We start from the raw sequence: 19,301 nt of genomic DNA on the forward strand, positions 1-19,301 counted from the left end.
TGCTGGAAAGGGCTTTCTTGTTTCAAGAACTTTTGTGGAGGGAGTTATAAAAACAATGGTAAATCTTCCCTTTGCATCCATTAAATATCAGAGAACAAAACACCCTTATCTTATTTCTTTCCATGCAACAGCATCGCATTTCCAACTCAGCTGGTGAAAGGAAACAAGTAGCAGGGAAAGAAGTTAAAGTCACTCTTGTGAACAGCTCTGAATCCAGAAACAAGCGAGAATGTGAGGTTTCATCTCAGATTCAGTCAAAGGAGAAATCAAAGTCTTGCTGAGATTCGTTTCTGAACAGAATACAATGGCAAGAAATGGTTGCATGTTACATGCTGATCACGTTCCCTACTCTAGCAGGGAATGTAGTTCTCATTCACTGCATTGGAGCCCTTTTTCATTCAGTCACCTGAGTAATCAGTCCCTTCACTACTACTGAGAAGTCTGTCATTATCTTATCCACAGAAAATATTACAATCTTTTTTCCTTTGCTATCTTTTATATTTACTGGGGGACATAACAACTCAACAAACCTGTGGACTCTAGGCAATTGTGAGAACGAGACACCTTCCCTAAATACAGAAGGTAAAGATTTAAAAACAAGTATTAACCAACCAAATGCCTAGAAGCGTTTGAATTTTTTTAGATAATTTCACATGTATGTATACATAGCCAACACACAAAGCTGGTTCAATGACACATATGACACGTTCTGAATGTTAAAAAAAAAAAACAACCACCTTCCTATCATCTACTAGATGCTTGTTTTTAATCATCAATTTTAGATGCCTTTACAGCTAGGTGAATAGTATGAAAATTCAGAAAATGTCTTTTGCAGCTTTCAATATCAAACACACTAACAAGGAGATAGATTCACCTTCTGAACAAACAGTCAAAAGGTGTGACACTGAGCTTATAGCTTCAAGAAGTCATAAACAGAAATTGTTCTTCCCTACACCCTCAACAGGGCTTTATTTTCTCTACATCTTTCACTGCTTTCTTTTCCAGGCAGCCACACACTTCAATCTTATGGATTTGCTGATGTGCCATACTGACACCCAAGGCAGACTGAAAGTGTTCATTCAAGAAGCTAACCCACAGGAACTTGCATCAGCTTTTTCTCATGAACTCACTATGTGTCAAGGTTCATCTGTGTTCAGAAACAGCTTCACAAAAGTTAACTGTACTTGATATACTTGTGCTCGTATACAGGTACACTGAACTCTAAATGAAACCCAGTGCTTTTACAAATTTTTAGTTTTGAAATAAACACCGAGAAGTCTGGTCTCATAATGTATTTTTAAAATGTTTTCAAATATTAGGCACTTTCAGAAGAAGACCTTTCTGAGATTTAACTATACATATACTCAACTCAACTTGGGGCAATATTTAAAGATTTAATGTGAGCAGATGATGTGAGCCTTTATACCAAAGTATATAGGAAAGTGTATATCACTTTCAGCTGAGCATATACCCTACATCTCAAGGGCAGAACCTCCATGCTTGGAGGATCTGTTTGCAGCCTGCTGCCCATCTATCTTGTACCCCTGGAGATTTAAGACAAATCTTCAAAAACAATGGTTTATTAAAAAATAAAAAATGCAGAAAAAAAAAAAGGAGAGCTTAATCTGTCAGATTTTCTTTGCTGTTTGGAGTGACTTAATGGCAGTCTTCACAAGTGACTATAGTAGCAGCTGTGGCTCCATGCACCAGAACCAGACAGAAATCCAAGCTCCAGTTCTGACATGCAGTTTCAGCTGATTGATGACACTCCAGCTGCTAATCTGATGCTTGTCTGAGGAAAAATTCACTTCTCATGCCTGCCCTACTCTTTGGCTCTGCATGCCATACATGTCCCTGTAGAGCATAGTTTATACGGAAGGCCTTTAGGTAATTGTGCCTAAGGTTCCAAGGATATCATTCAATGTTTTTTGTTATTTTTTTCCCCTTTTTAAAATTTAGTTTCGTCACATCAATTTCTGAAGTTACTCTGTTCAAAGAGCCTGTAAGGATGAATATTTGGTTACAAGGTTTAAGGGATCTTTCCCATTTTCTTATTTACCCAAGGAAAAATAGATTCTTTTAATGAGACATTCTCAGTGATGAAAATATTTTGAAGAGTTGCACAAATCACTATAATAGTGGCATACATCAAACCATACTGAAAGTATTTCACAATCTGAAGTTTCCTTCACGAAGCATAAGGATCATCTTTGAGCATAAATACCTTATTCTGTGTGGAGTTCAAAGCACTTTCCAAGTACGTTAAGCCACTTCCCACAAACTTCACTACCAGGAAGTTTGAATTGGCTGCTTTTCCAAGGATGTTTGAAGGATGCCAGTGTTCTCAGCTTTGTAAACTCAAAATGAACTTGTATTCATGTTTCAGATCAAATGAAAGGCTTGAGTTTTGTATTTTAGCTTTGGAATCCAAATACCTAGTTATTTTTTTTCCTTTGTAACTCTTATGTTTTGCCTAATCCATCTACCCAAACCATTAGCTTCAAACTTCTCACAGGAAAAAAACAGTGCACACAGATAATTACATTTCAAAATCAGATGCTGAGAGAGAGCTCCAAAAGGCTCCTTAACAATTACATAAAACAAGTATCACCGATCAGCTGAAATGGCTGGTACACATTTGTGTCTCTAAATACCTGAAGAGACGCACCAAAATATGTCAGTTATTTTTTTTTAGATGACATTTATTAAATACATAAGCCTTGAAATTTTTGATACTTATAGTAGACGCAATAGTGGTAATATCAGCACTAGCAACGTGCTTCTCCTAGTCCTGGAGGAATACAAACAAGCAAGCAAAAAAAATTATTAAAAAAATGCCCAAACCTAAACAAAACAACTAAAAAATCCCAACTAATTCATTATTCTAAATAATCATAGAATCACCAAGGTTGGAAAAGACCTCCAAGATCATCCAGTCCAATCATCCATCTATCACAATAGTTCTCACTCAACCATGTCCCTCAGTACAACATCTAAACATTTCTTGAACACCTCCAGGGATGGTGATTCCCCCACCTCCCTGGGCAGCCCGTTCCAGCATCTGAGCACTCTCTTGGCAAAGAAGTATTTCCTAACATCCAGCCTGAATCTCCCCTGGCACAACTTGAGGCCATTCCCTCTAATCGTATCACTAGTTACATGAGAGAAGAGGCTGACCACCTAAATACAGAGCTGTATCAGTTCAGCAGTGATTTGTGAGATACAGCCACCAGAACAATTTGTACCAGTGCCCAATGCAAACAATGAATAAACAAATGAAACACATTTGGCGAACACGTTTGACAAATGATAAAGTCTCAGGCCCAAATTGTTGCATAATCCTACCAACCACATGTTCAGATTTGAGAAACCTGGTGGCCCAACCAAAGCCAGTACCTAGTATCGCCTGACAGTGGCTTCCAACCTTTAATCTGTGCTCATCACTACCACAATGGAGTGCACATCAGGCTGCTTCCAGGAAGGGAGCTTGTCACGTGTTTTAGAAAACCACAGTGATCCACAGATGTCAAAAAAGGTCAGACCCTCAGATGCACAGTCTATGTAGAAATACCACAAAGCAGCAATTGTTCGTACTTGAGCCTTTAACTGAAGACAAGAGTGGCTTCATCCACAACCATTTACTATGGGATTTACATTACTTCAGTGTACTCTTTGCAAGAGTAGAGAGTCCTGAATCTCACTGTTCTTTCTCATCTTTTCTGTCTTCACCTTCTGAACCAAAAGCCATTATGACTCAATGTCAGATATGGATTTAAGAGAATATAGGATTTCAAGTTATAGATAGAATTCTTTAAAATAGGAGGTGAAAAAATGTTTAGAATGAAAAGAAGAGCACACTGAGCCAATGCTTCTGTCTGTCAGCTGGTGTACACAGCCCATTAAACCACTGCAGATAGCTTAACAACTTGCCTCGGTGACTGGAAGGATGAAGAGATACTTGAATATATTGCTTTTGCTTTTATGCCTCATATGTGCCAAACACCACTGTGACATAGCCAAAGACTGGGAATTCCTGAAATACTATTTTAAGATTTCTCAAATCAGTTACAAAATGTAGCAGCCTATGTCCATATCTAGAAACCCTACAAGAAAGCCTTTCCGAAGCATCTCACAAATTACTACATTACTGAAAGTACCATAGGGAATAATGTTTTAAACATTTTATGTTTAGTCAAATGACGTGTGGGTGCTTTGGAAAACAGGGAAAAAAATGGAAAAAAAAAACTTTAGAAGAAACAAAAAGGAAACCTTAGAAGTCTTCAAAGAAACTGCTACTAGCAGATGTAAAACTGCACTATAAAACAATCACAGTCACATCATTTAAAAGTTGTTTTTTACATAACCAAGTTGCATTACACTAAATATTCTGAACCGTAGATGTCCTATCTGTAATTCGGCAAAATCATTTGGCTATATCAGTCTTGTTAAATACAGCGTCAGGCAGCTATTGAGCAAAATCTACCCTATAAGGCAAAGAAAACACTTAATTTGAGGCTTGCAGTAAATAAACATGCACTATTCGCTTTTGCTTTTGAGGTAAAACAATGATAATAAATGTTTCTGTTAAAAGATTGGCCATTTTTCTAACCAGTATTTATGAGGTTTTGCTTGTCTTAATAACGTAACATGAACTGTTAAAACAATCCCTAAAATGTGCTAATGTGATGTTCCCAGTCAGAAATGTATCACTAAAGCTGCCGAACCCATTCACAAGATAAAACCATCAGAGTTAAGGAGATCAAAGATAACCTCCATTGATGATCAGTGTTTGAAAGGCAAATCCATTATACTACATAAATACAAAGGTCAGACAAGACATTTTTGTATAAACAGCAGGCCAAAAACACTTCAAGAAACTGGGCACCTATAAGTTTGAAAGAATGAATATAAATGTATTCAAGTCATCTCCTTGTACACCCAGTCCATCAGTCCTACTCCTCGGAACTCAGTCTTTGTTGGTGAGATAAATGCAAATAGTGCTTATATTTTCTCTGTGGAAAGGGAGAAAAAAAAAGGAAAAGCAGGAAAAAAAATGCTGTAATTCTGAGCCTAAACTATAAATAGCTTAGGGTTTTAGAAAATACAAGCCAGGGAACTGAGCATTTCTGGATAGCAAACACAAGGTCTGTTTTCAGACAGATTCCTGCAGTAAGTCTTGAGGCATCTGACAGTTTTACTTTGCAGTTTTTCCTTCACTGTTTTTCCAAGTTATTTTGGAAACTTTTACAATCTATCTTCTCTGTAGAGAATAAATTTCAATCACAAAGAAAAAAATAAACACCTTTTTCACCACTGTGTGGATATTTTCAATAACAAGAGACAAGCCTCAGCATATTCAGAGCATCAGTTTATCGTTGTCTAAAGTTATCTAACATATCTGAGTTGGTTAAAAATGTCAGGGAAGTAAGCAGTCTCTATAGAGTTTTTGAATAACTCACTTTTAGAAAATGCCAGAGATGCCAAAACAGCTCACACAGGTCAGAAGCAAAAATTCAATGAATTTATTCTTGATATAGAAATGTCTGTAACATAGGAAGAGCCAGATTTCTTGTCTGACGGATCCTGGAAACGCAATGGAAAAGGTATTTAAATAGAGCCTACCAAATTATTTCAAATATAATTTCATACATACATATGTATACACACATAGATCGGAAAGATTTGGGGCTCAGGAAGTAGCAGGAGCAAGCCATATTGCATGTTTATCTGAACTGACTGCTCAGAGCAGACTCATGTCCAAAGAGTTATCTTCTGCTGCTAATATAACTTCCGTTTCAAGCTCACAACAAATTCTCCATAGAGGAGAATTCACATGGAGGAAAGTATCACATATTGGCATATGTGAAATGCAAAGCTCAGCGCTGTCAAACTGTTCAACTACATCCATCCACACTGATACCTGCAAATGTTGTTACTAAAGAAAAGCACGTTCAGAAAGAGGTATTACTGTCACTAGACCTGAGCAAGGTCATTGGGATCTTTTGTTTTTTATCCTGTCTAAATGAACGCGTGTACATGGGCCATCATACGATGTCTGTTTTGAATACCTACAGGTGCTCAGTCGTAATCCAGAAGATAACCCACTGTAAAAGAAGAAAACAGCAAACCATAGGCTACAGCGCTTGGACCTCACTTGCTTTGCTTGTTGGGTTATGCTCAGTATTTCAGACTTGTAAACATTACCAGCTGCGATGAACAGATTCGGGGAATGGGGGTGGTGGAAGGAAAGGACAACACACTACTTTTATCTTTTTTCCCTGTCTGCCCCTTTCAGTCGTGCCCTTACCACTAAACAGTTCTCTCTTACAGTAAGTCACATGAGAGATCTTAGCTGTTAACACAGTTTAAACTATTTCTGTTTCTTTTCCAGTATGCACTGATCAGCAGCACAAACCACAAAGAGTGCCCAGCAGATGCCCAAATATTGTTTTTCATCTCATTTTGATGTCCTTGACTCATGCATCCTGTCTAAGCTAATGTTAGTTTCCTGACTGCAGTGTGTCTGCAGCCTTGGACTGTCAGCGAGTGCTTGAGCCATTCCAGAAAGATCACTCCACCTTGATTTTGTTGTGCTTTTAATGACTCTCTCAAAGCTACCTTGTTACACCAATTTAAATCTGTAATCTCTAGATTTACACTGGGATAGTAGAGCACTTTTCCCTCCAATTTAAAAAAAATAATTTTGATGTGACAGTCTAGAACATTCAGCTTCAACATAGCTTGACATCCTGGAAGAAAATGAGCTACTACCACCAGCAGTTACATTCATCATGCTATATTACACAATCATATTCTCACCTTTGAATGAAACTGCTCTAAACTGGAAGATCTGAACTAGAATAGACCCACTGCTTTTTGTAAGATCCTTGTGCCTTCATTTCTCTGATAACCTGAACTGGGGCCAAACTGCTGTTGTGGTCTGGATAACATAGCACTGACTTTGCATTGCTTATTTGCAAAAACTAGTAAAATTTAAACAAACTTTATAGACCATACTTAAGCTCTACCCAATTCCAACTAGCAACCCAAGCGGGCAAACTTCCATGGAACTACATATGTTGCTCCTAAAGTAACATCTCCTATTTATTTCCATGGAAATGACAACAGCTATAAAAAGCACAAGAACACCATTTGATAGAGCAAATTCTCAGCTACAAAACACTGTTCTTCAGCATCCATGAGCTATCGATTTTCACCAGCCATGAGAAAGAGGCTGCATGCCATGCTTGTAAACATCTACACCAGCAGAGGTGACCCACTGTCACTGCTGCCGTTGCTGACATCCATCACCCACCACCTCACCATGCTCACATCCACTGCTTGGTCTCCAGCGATGTTCAGCAAGCGTTGAATGTCAAATGGTACAATTTTTTTCCGCATGGAGGAATTCAGTGCCACACCTTTGCACCATATGCACTTGCAAGTCGAATGTAATTTCGTCAGACTGCCCCTCTGCTGCCACACAGCAACAAAGTGTAATGGAATATTGGCAGGAAGGTTCAAACTGTACTGCCATACCAACATCTGCCTCTGACACTGTGGGCCAACATAATAAAATAGGAGGCATTGCTTTTGAAGCAGCCCTAGTATGTACACCTAACGTTACATTCATGCTCAAAAGTTTCTAGAAAAGAGCTCAGGTCCTGTGGACTCTGTTTACAGCCCAGAAAAAAAAAGTATTCTGTGCAGCCATCAGCTTTAAAAATATCAGTGCAGGTACACTGTTTGGGCAGTGAGATACCAGAAGTCTACAGGGTCCCAATTCAGATTTATTTCCTTCAGTAGCAGGCTATTCATCTAAGCAATTATTAGCTGAATAATAAGTGGATGGAAGACAGTGTCTCACCTTAAACCATGACAGCAAAGGATGAAATTGTAACAGTGACAGCTGCAGCTGCATACACTAACACTTTTCATAGGAATTCACTTAACATGAGGCACAGATACAGGGTTTTCTTTGTTTTAAATAAAGATTGAGGCCATGATCCCAAGATGCAGTCCTCCCAAGAGAAACAAACTGAAATGACAAGAAACCTGAATGGTAAATACGAGGGCAGGAAGTACTAAAGCAAGAAAGTGGCTTCAAATATCAAGGGCTGCATTTAGCAAGGTGTAAGTCATACCTTACTACATCATAAACTTCTGTCCTCCTGCTTATGAAAGGAGGTTATCACCTTTTCCTTCTTCCATGAGCTATTTCTGCTGATTACTCATGGTGTTTATCCAACCTGCTGATAAGCAGTTAATCTACTGAAAGCATTTAATTAGCCATTCTAAAACAGGCAGAACAGTTGCACACAGCTCCCAGTCCCACTGTGCTATCAGACTGAACAAGATTCACTTTTCAGCCAAGTGACCTAGTGGTAATGCTAGAGTAGTTGAGGCATTCTAAACCAGTATCACCAGCGGTGTCATTGGGATGACCACGATACGTAGATGTTATTCCACTCTGTTCTTAAACCTTCCTTACTTTGTAAAACAAGAAAATAAATTATCAAAATTATACCATTTGATTTTGATTGTAATCTTTTTTAATAAAAAAGATTAAAAAGTTACCAATGAAACAATTCAGTTTAAAATAATGCAGCTCAGCAATGAAGAAATGTTGAGTAAAGTAAGCACGACAGCCACATTTGCTCCATGAAACTGCTTAGGGTGTGCAACACGCAACCAAATTCTACTGTTATTTTCAAACTCTACCACTGCAAAATTACAGTGAGAAAAAGAATTTTTTGGCTTTCATTATGGCTTGAAATTGCTCAGAAAAGACTATACAGGAACACATGCTGCACATCTGAATAATGGAGATGGAATTTAATTGTCCACTTATTCTGTGAAAGAAAGGGATAGCTCTCAGCCTGCTTGATAGCTGAAAGGAAGCTATCAAAGCTGCAGGAGAAAGAATTCATTATATTCCTCCCAGTATTTCTTAAACTTCTCTATTATTGAACTGAAGCATTGACTTCTCTTGATTATCTGTTCAGACCATTTGTAATGAATGTGTGCAGATTAAACAAGAAGCCTCTTCTTACCAGCTGTGCAAGCACTGATCAGAATAGGAGACCCTCAGACCCATAATTTTCAGCTTTGCAAAACTTTTGGAATGAAGCTGTGTTTAGCATATCTCCTAGTTACATAGCAGAAGGTGATCCCAGCTCCGCTAAAGTCTACTTGGCACTTATATACATATATATACTTCCAGAAGAGGTAAGAAACAACATTTATTTTTGAGCTCTGATTTCTTACATTAACTGAGAACTATACTACTAGATTTTATATAAACTGATTTAGTATAGATATATATATCATATTGCATTAGTTTAGTATGATAGGTGTGCTACCAAACTGGATGTGAAGCCCACACAAGATGTCTTGCCTACCATTTGTTGGATCTTTAGTTATTTTTGCCTCTACTGACTGTTGTTTTTGGAAAAAAAAAACCACTGCAGCACAGTCTTTATAATTATTAGCTAAATATGCTAAAATATCTGCCCTTTGGCTGTAGAAGATCTTGAATTATCCATTGAGGAAGAAACAGTGATTAAGACCACCGCAGTTTCAGTTTTGGACATGTTACACTTCCAATAATACTACATCTAATCAAGAGCCAATATTCCTTCTTGAAAACTATTCACATTCTGTTGTAGAAGTTTTCAGCAACTGAATTGCAGTGCTGTTATATGGATATTTCTCCATATTAAATATTAATATATTTATATTAATATATTAATATTAATATATTAATATATTAATATATATTATATATATTATATATATATTAATATATTGTTCAAAATATTCAAGCTAGCTAAATAGCTGATGCAAATCTTTTAGCAGTTATTTGTATTATCAGTAGCATTCAGAGTGCAATGTAAAATACACCTATAAGTGCACTTGTTTACAAAGATGGAGGATACCCACATTTATCACACTGAAAGCGCTTATCTATTTCTGTAGGTGGTTGTTATTATTTTTTTTTTATTTATTGCTGCACAACTGATCTGATTGCTGATAGTGAATCATATTTATAAGTTATTATGGGAGATTGATGGCAGTAGCATATTTAAGACTAAGGAAAGCTTATTATTTTATGTATTCAAGTGATACTTGATGCACAACTTTATAATCACAATAATTTTTATTTTATTTTATTTATTTTTGTGTGTCTTCCTCATCCACAAGAAGCAGCAGCCTTAGCAGTCTAAATTCAAAGACTGCTCTCATATCATCTTATTAATAAAACTGTCAGTCACAGCCCTGCTTTTACATTTTGCTACAGATTTTCTCCTTATATGACAAATGGTTCATGCAGTTTTAATCCATCCCCTGCTGTATTAAGAATAAAACTGAGAAAAAAAATCTAAGAAAAATTGTGTTTAAAATCAAGTTATAAGTTAAAACGTAGGGAAGGCTAGAACGGGCTGGTTAGAGACAATGGGATTTGTTAGCATGTGGCGAGATCCATCAAAGACTGACCTATGGTTGGTCTCTGATATACATTCTCCATCATTCATCACCGAGTTCAGAAGGACTCCATACAAAAACAAAGGTCCTCAGATAACTGTTGGTAAAGCCATACTGATAATCATCTTCTAGAGTAAGAAAATAAAACCTGTGTATTCCATTCTGTAACAAATGGGATTTCCTTGGCAAATGCAGTTGGGCAAAAGCTTTAAAAAAAGAAAAACATGTATTTGCTATTATATCTAAATTTCAAGCTAGACAAGGGAAGACTGCAAGTTCAAGTGGCTTAGTTGTATCACATACAGATTTAAAAATTATTTTACTATGCCTATAATATCCTGGTTGATTGTAAGAACACTTTGAAGCAGTGCTTACAGTCTTGAACTGAATATCTCACTACAACTTCAGTAACTGTATTGACATCAGCAGAGTTTGGATCTTCATTGTATCTCTGCACAAAGTTTTTTAGGTCAATGATACTCTTATTGGTCCCACACATCTGGAAACCAGAAATTCTCCCTGCTACTTGTGTCAATTCATGCATACTATATGTTTTAAAGATGATATATAAAGATCACATTGCCAGCTGATTCAAAGTGCCTCTTTTAAACAATCTGAAAGAAGGATCTTCAATCAGAAAAAGCATGCCTTCTGCAAGCAACACACCTTAGATGATCATTGCCCATGATGTTACTGCTCAGATGGCTGCAGCAGCACCAGTTCAATGCAGTACATGTCTGTGGGGGGTTTCTCCCTCTCACCAAGAGGGACTCCTATCACTGGCCTAATGACTGCAGGTCCATAAGTTTCCTGACTGACTAAAAATGCTGAGTTCTGATAGGAGCTGTAGCTTGATCTTCTCAGAAAATGCACACCTATTCGCACCACATAAACTAACAGCTGATCAGCTTCTGCCACCTGATGCTTGGTAAGAAACACACATAAAAATCCTGTCTGCCACCAAAAACCATATGGAAGTCCGTATTTCCAAGACTTAAGACAAAAGATGCCTGGATATACAAATGCTCCCCGATGGCTGTCATACAGGGTTATTATGTAGTGCAGGAGCCAGCCTCCAGAGTTAGCCAGCTTTCCTTTGCTTTATTTACTCAGTAATGTCAGCCCTGTGCTTGAGCTGGGAACCTCTGCAGCAGCAGCAACTGTGACATTGTTAAATAAGTCAGGCAAGGTTAATTACCAGCTTGTTTACATATAAAGATGATCTGTGATGAGAAAGACAACTCAGGAAAAGTACAGCATGATTAACTACAGGTAAAACACCAGACTGTTTGTTTAAGCTTTCCATTGATACAGAAGTAATTTTCCCTCTCTCAAGAACTAGTGCACAGTTTATTCTTTCAGTCTTTCAACATCATTTAATCAAAACTCAGCATCTCTATCGCACGCATTTTTCCCCTCATAGGCTGTCTATGTTGCTAGGTTGAGTAGTAACTGAACAGCTCTCCCATGCAGACACATTACAGATGTATAAAATATCACCACCATTTACTGAGCCTGGTGAGGATGCCTTTGTTACAGCTTTTGTTTTAAATCCAGTACTGTGGCTGCCTCCTGGGGCCATGAAGTAAGCACTCTTTAAAAAGAGCTGCAGATTTATTCCTCCACTCTGAATAAGTGAAAATGTGTTTTGTTGAAACCTCTGGAGACTAAATGGCTTTACTATAGAATCCCCTTTTGTTTATGGGCTTGATGAAAGCATTTGGCACTTAATGATTCCCAGGCTATTCCAAGTTCAAAAAAAAGAAGAAATCAAGTGTGCTGAGTGTTAAAATGTTTTCCACCAACCTCAAAGCAAATTTAATATAAAGACTTGTTTCAGGTGTCAAATTAGGGTGGAAATGTAATGCTTACTGACTCGTACTCTTTAGCATTTAGACTCAGTATAATGCCACATTTTGTTCTTTAAACAGCGTGGGATATGAGGGAAACCTATGGAAGTGGCCACCTGAAATCCAACCATTCTCCTCTCAGCTCTAGCTTTATCATCCGTTGCTCCTCACATCTTTGATTTCTTCACAAAAAGAACTCAGAACTATTTCCATTTAAATTAGTCAGGAATTTTCCAGCAGAAATATTTTAAATGTAAAATACATATAATGTTTTTTTTTTTTGGTTGTTTGGTTTTTTTTCCTTTGGAGAAATAACCAGCTACCAGTCCCTTCCCACTCAGACATCATCTATTTCTCTTTAAGAAAAGCTGATGTGTAATTTGCTCATCTTATCCTGTTCTCTAGCCAATATATTTCTCCCTCTCAGCATTTCCTCCTTCTCATCAGCCTCACGGGCTCTGTTCTTAATATCAGTCTTTACTTAAAGAAACTGCAATACATGCATACATCTGTGGGGGGAGACTTAACAACAAAGAGCTCAACAGACTCTGGTAGATCTTATCTCTATGAGGCCTCCGGAATCTGGAGTCAGGGCTAAGGTGTAAACAGAATACTCTTTAGTATGCACAGCTAATGTGGTCACTTCTGGGACAGTTAAGCAACCTTTTGTTTGTTATCTACGTTGTTGTGAAGAACTTAAGGATAATTAACCGTGAGTGGATTTACTCCTTACGAGTGAAGGATATATAAGGTGTGTGTAAAACACAATAAAGAGAACTTGCTATTCAGAGAACTTGCTATTCTGAAGACTTGCTATTCTGATGCCACACTGACTGGGGGAATTCTGTAACGGGACCAAGCGCCGACATACATCCATGCAGAATATAGCACGTGAAGTGCTTACTTAGTTTTGTGGGAAAGGATCCTAGGGCTGAATGGCCCTAGAGATATTTTTTTTCTATAGATGGAAAAAGTAAATAGACTGGGAAACCTATTTTTAAAAACAAGAATAACTATTTTATATTCTTCCTTTCAGGGAAACAAAATGTGTACTGAAGACATTTATGTTATTGGCATGGATCACTAAGCATAAAGATGACAGACGCCATATAACACAACTGGGCATACAGAATCGCACTATCAAAGAAGGTATTTTCACCTCTAAAAATATAAATGCTTAAGAAATGTGGGTTGGGTCTGGAATCATCATTGTATCCTGAGATTCTTCCTATCCTGGATTGGTCTATTTCCTTTAGCAAACTTTTGACAATGGACTATTAAACTGTGAGGAGCAAACATACATATATACTTCTACGATTTTATTATAGCTTTCTGCAGTGACTACATACTTTTAAAAACCAAGAGCTACTGAATATTATAGTTGCAGCAGATTTCAAGACTCCTTCAGCTGGACAAAAATTCCTGAGTTCTAACACAGAAAAACTGCTACATTTGAACTCTCAGGGTAACCACCTTCTGAAACCAAAGTTCTTGCAATCTTAGCCTTTTTGTTTCCCCATAAGAACTGTTATTGATAGAATAATGGACTAAGATTTGAGGTTTCAATTATCAAATTTATTAATTATAATGAGCAAAGAACAAAGAGGCAATGCAGCGCTGGGCGACAAGGGAATCTATGTTCCGCCAATTGCCGCGAGGTTCGAACTAGCATACGGTCCTTTTATACAATTGTCTTCCTGTCGTGGTGTACTCTGCGCATAATCGAGCTGTGGCTAGGGAGTCTTCTTCTGTTTCCTCAGCATATTCTTCTTGACCTCTTCTAGTGATTTCCATATATGGTGCGTTACAACTTTACTGGTCAGTTCCACAATTGATAACTTTTGACCATATTGTTTCAAGTTCCGTAGGTTTTTGCAAGCTACACATTTCGCAAGCCATACCAAGTTCCATAGGTTTTTGCAAGCTACACATTCTTACTTCCTGACAAACATTTCGCAAGCTATGCCCCTTTTGCTTATCAGTCCTGAACAAACATTCCTACTTCCTGACAAGAACAAATAAGAAGGGGTTTCTAATAAGAAACCTGTACAGTAGCTCAGAACATTTCTCTCAAACAATCCATTAATTATCCCAAGAAAACCAATCATTATAGATCTAACGTTGACCATAGCTTGTCTCTTGCTTCATAGCATTTATTATAGTTCTTTACAGAAGACACAATGCAATCCTGGCAAACCATCCAAACAAGCACCCACCTGGTTCCAACACAGGTCACAGACTGTCTGGCTTGGTCATTCTCCGGGTCATCAGTTGTTAAAGTCATGGAAAAAATCACCATTGGGCGGGACCAATCCTAAACTGCCAGTTACCTCACTCTAAAATAACTTTTTCTTTCATGTACTTGGAAATGCCGCAGCATAACGGAGGTCAGAGAAAGAAGCAAAATAAACACCATCTTTGGTCTGCGTACCATTTCACTCTCATGACTTCCTCCTTTGATGCAGTTTAAACCTGCTGCCTACAGACCACTGACAGTCCCTAACTTAGTCCTAAGAGAAATGCAAAAGATAATCATGGAGCCCTATGCTTATGAACCATTAAACTGGCCCAGTTCACAATAAGAAGGACTTGCTCCTTCCCTTCAGAAAGTATTTCATGGAGAGGAGCAATGGGAACCAAAGCTAGACAGACACTAGAGAATATTATTGCTCTGTTTTCTCACTTGTGCACTGCCCTGACATTTTCACACAACAGTGCTCTCTGGGAGAGATCAAGAAGCCCAACTCAGCTTTGCTGCACTCCAGAACTCCAGGGGAGGACATCTCCCTCTTCACTGACTGGAGCAAAGATCTGAAGAAATATTATTCGGATATTAACACCTATTTATTACTAACTTTCCCCTTTTCCTCAGGTTTTTCTTTAATTGCTCTCTTTCTTAAGTGCCAAAAAAGATGGCTCGTGCTATGGATGATTGGTTCACTGGCATAGCCATCTCTTTCCTTCCCCAACAAGGCAGCAGAATCCCAGCAATTTTTCTCCTTTCTAATCAGTTTATGTAGCTCACCTAACCATTGTGCTGCCCTGTCTTCTAAAACAGTTATAAAATTTAGGATAGCTTAGGTCATGGCAAATTACATCCCAGGAAGTCTTAATTCATAAAAGATTCACTGAAGTTCTGTTGCTGACCAATGGAGACTACTTAAGTGTACAAAAGCATCTATGCCACAGAAGATAAATTCTCATCCACTTAAAAAAAAGGTTTGGAATATAATTTCGTATAAGTAGCTGAACCAAAATCAACAGTGTTGTCCTGCTAGTGACACTGTTATCAACATTGTTCCTGAATAAGTTCATTCCTTTGCTGGGACTTGCATATCTGCTATAGATCCTGAACTTCTGTATGGTTCATGCAACAGAAGTTACTTCCATTTTCCCCCAAAGTAACACAAGATAGAGGGGAAATAGCCCTAGTAGTCCCCCTTTCTTTTCCTGCTATGGAAACTCGCTAACCTTACAGGAAAATATGTAACTCCCATTCAGCTTAACTTGAGCTATCATCTGTTGCATTTATGAGCCAATTCAATTCATCAAAATTACATAAACAAATAGCGCAAACAGGATATGAGCAACACAGGTAGTACTGAAAACCCAAAGGCCATAAAATGTGTATGTCAACATTTTACTTCATGTCCACTTTAGTGCTAGCTTGGTTCCAGAAACTGATTGCCCATTATTCTTCAGACACAAATGAATGTGCTCTTCTTGATGGCATTTCTCACTATTTTGTGTCCTTGGGGGACAATCCTGAGATTTCTTTCAAAAGTACATCCCTGGCTCAAGGGCAGACCAGTAGGCTCCATTGACATCACAGCCATTTTAAGACAGGGGCATAAGATAATGAGGAAAAGAGGGTGCAAAATCATGCTGCTTAAATAACAGTGAGCCAGCTCAAACATCCAAGGAACCATAGCCACTGCTGTTGTTACCTAATTCTTACATTTTATGTTCAAAGAGCCACAAAGCGAAAACAGAAGCAGGCATATTTTGTGGTATACATTAAAATATCTCAACAAACAAAGGCAGGCAAAAAAAATCAAACAAACGTAAAAACGTTGCCCTTTTAGGAATACTCCATTAGATCTGGCAGCAAGGGGTGGGAGGAGGTCACTGGCATGCATTCATTTGTGCCACAGAAGACAAAGCAAAAGCAGAAATAGAAGATGAACTTTATAGTTAATCTGTTATCTTAGGTTCTGCATTAAGGCTAATGTTTTAATGGAAATTTGGTGATAATTCTTTCCTGCACTTTTAACAACCACTAAATAGTATTTCAATCCCAGCAACTGCCTAACCATGTTGTGAAAACGTAATTTCAGGTGATGTTTAATGCACACTATCATCATGGGTCAGGCTCGTAGCCAGTACCAGGTGACTGAAGCTGGACATTTCTGAGGAAGGTACACACTGGGTACTTGTGCAACAGCCTGCTCATAAGAGAAGACTTTCCCTGGGCTCTATTAACATTTCAGCACTTAAAACCAAATCATGTCTTGTTCTGTGCCCCTTTGCCAAGTACCTCTGGCACTTTCATACCTGAGTATGAGCTAAAGGAAAGCTATTGGCTGCCTTCCAGATTAATGAGTTTCCAGTCTCTAATGAAAAGACAAAGCTGTAAGAAGTGCAACACTGCTAGAGTTGTTTGCAAGCACATCTACCTGAGGAGCAGCAGCCATCAGACCACATTTGACCTTTATGAGATCCTGCCTCTTTCCCCTCCCCCCCCTTTTTTTTTTCTTTTGCCATAACTTTTCCCACCTAAGAAGAGTGGAAATATCAGGCTAGCATTTAAAAAATAGAACAATAAGAAGAACTCACATCTACTTGCCCTTCACTCTATTTCTGTCTCCTTTTTCTCCATTTGGTTCTGGTAATCAACAGAACAGCAGCAGCTGCAGCTCTGTACATTGGCTGAAGATAGTTCAGCTGTAACTGATCTGACTGAGACATCAGAATGCTACTAATGTTCTCACTGCTAATTTGTAGTGCCATCATCAGGGCTTCAAATACAAAAACGGATTTTCACAATTTTACAGATGAATTCACTCCCATCTTGGTGTAACTTTACAACTGCTTTCTTAGAAAGCAACCCCCGAGTTCACTGAGGTAAATCCCAGAGCACAGCATTAGCCACAAGGAAAGAAGAACCAGCAAAGGGAACAAAAATATTTGATACAGTGGGAACTCTCCCTTGCAATACAGTCACAGAAACTCCAAGATACGTGCAAGTTTTAACAGTGCCAAGATATAAATTGCTATTTATAATCACCTTCCTGCACGCTGGTTTAAGGCTTTCTAGGCAGTTCTTAGTTTGTGATTGTCATCCTATGCTTGCAAAATATATTTAAGCTATCTTCTCCTAGAATTGTTTAAATGACATTACATTTAATGCCTTCTCCATCCTGTTACACTTATCATTAAGCACAGCTGCTGCTCACCCTGCATCGGTACTTATCTTTTTGAAACATAACTATGGACAACAAGACTACTGGGTCACTCAGGTCTGCTGCCCCCACATATGGTTGCTACAGCAGAACAAATTCAAGGTACAACTGAGCATGCCATGAAGTTAAGAAATACAGAGTGCCTTTAAGGAAAATTTCTGCAAGTGGTAGAAGTCCATCACTAACACCAGTACACAATCACTTCAGTTTTTAGAGGGGGTAAAAAAAATACATAGACCTTTTATACAGCACCCAGGAAGTACTCTTAGGTTTGAATTCTGTCTTCCCACTTGTCCTATCTTGTACAATGCCTAACTCTCCTATGCAATAAAATGCCAAAACTTGGCAGTTCCTTCTTCACAGAAGTTTCTGGAAATAGCAGCTGCAATAACAGAAGCTATCCAAGACTTTCATTTTACAGGCCTGCATCAACCCCACTGAACACGACTTGCTGCATTCTCTAGATGTACACATGCCAGCAAGCTCATTCTGTTGTTTTGAACTCGAAGAAAAGGTAAGCAAACTCTCTTCTCCATTAAATTGATGTAAAGAAGGAAAAACTCAAACTAAACAGCATTATTGCCTTTTGCTTGTGTGTGCCTGTCTGCAAGTTTCAATGGATCCTAGGCTGGAATGCACATGATTTTATCACAAAGAAATTGTATTATTCTTATTCACCTTTGCTGAGATATACAGTCCAGCCAACAGAAATGGCTGCTGTTTGGGGCAGATATGGGAACCGGGTTGGAAAACTCCCCTCTTTGCTCCAGAGAGGCAGCAAAAGCCCTATCTTCACCATTGTAGAGGACTTCACCCTCTTTCTCTGCCTATATCCACTGCACCCAGCAGCAACACCAGCAACAGCCCCACTGATGAAGACATTCACTTCAGCAAAGCTGAATCAGTTCCACTGTCAGGGAAAATGGACCGGTTTTGCACTCAGAAAGCCTACACTGGTGCTCAGGCCCCCTCGTCCAGACATGAAAGAGAAGTGCCACAGCTGGTTAAATAATTCTGCTCAGAAGATTAAGTATGTAACACAGGCTTTTGAAAGAAGTTAGAGTGCCTGTCATGCTTTCAGTTGCCCTGATAGCCATGCATTTCATGAGAGATGCTGAGTGCTGTTGCAAACACAGTCTGTACGTCCATGACAGTAAGTGCCTCTCTGCTCTTTTCATTGCCACAGACCAGCATTTTTGATCCATCAGCAGTGCTCAGCACTCATTCCCAAGGGAAATCCTTTGAAATGTACCTTCATCTTGATCTCTGACCTCAAGCTGGTCCAGTAGCGCAAGCACCAGTGCAAAGAGCTGCTGTTGCTTTGTGCAGAACTTTATCTGATTACCAAATTTCAAAGCAGCTAAACCCAGTATAATCCACCACATAAACGAGTCAAACTGTTTTCAATGCAGGTTCTTTCTTTTGAAACATAACAAGGGGCCTAAAATTCAGACTAAAATTTAGCATAGCTTTTTTTCTGTCTGAGAGCCAGCCTACTACAGTT

The 19,301-nt window shown here is 38.5% G+C and overlaps 2 long non-coding RNA genes across 16 annotated transcripts in view; one reads left to right on the plus strand and one right to left on the minus strand.

The window, feature by feature from the left end:
- The window catches only part of LOC110397308, a 297,352-nt gene that overhangs the window by 235,016 nt on the left and 43,035 nt on the right, over window positions 1-19,301 (plus strand). For 13 of the 14 annotated variants that reach the window (XR_002437684.1, XR_002437685.1, XR_002437681.1 and 10 more), the window contains 2 exons: window positions 13,372-13,484; window positions 18,219-18,311. This is a non-coding gene — a long non-coding RNA (uncharacterized LOC110397308). Of the gene's footprint in view, window positions 1-1,005; window positions 1,295-13,371; window positions 13,485-18,218; window positions 18,312-19,301 lie in introns of those variants that run through there. The other variant, XR_002437680.1, reaches the window with a different exon arrangement.
- LOC110397309 overlaps window positions 1-19,301 on the minus strand; it is a 66,843-nt gene that overhangs the window by 21,798 nt on the left and 25,744 nt on the right. The window contains exon 2 of one of the 2 annotated variants that reach the window (XR_002437698.1): window positions 5,460-5,583. The exons of the other annotated variant lie outside the window; for it this stretch is intronic. This is a non-coding gene — a long non-coding RNA (uncharacterized LOC110397309). The remainder of the gene's footprint in view (window positions 1-5,459; window positions 5,584-19,301) is intronic. 2 annotated transcript variants of the gene reach the window in all.

The sequence above is a fragment of the Numida meleagris genome, chromosome 4, assembly GCF_002078875.1.
Source record: "Numida meleagris isolate 19003 breed g44 Domestic line chromosome 4, NumMel1.0, whole genome shotgun sequence".
In the NCBI taxonomy this organism is placed as follows: domain Eukaryota; kingdom Metazoa; phylum Chordata; class Aves; order Galliformes; family Numididae; genus Numida; species Numida meleagris.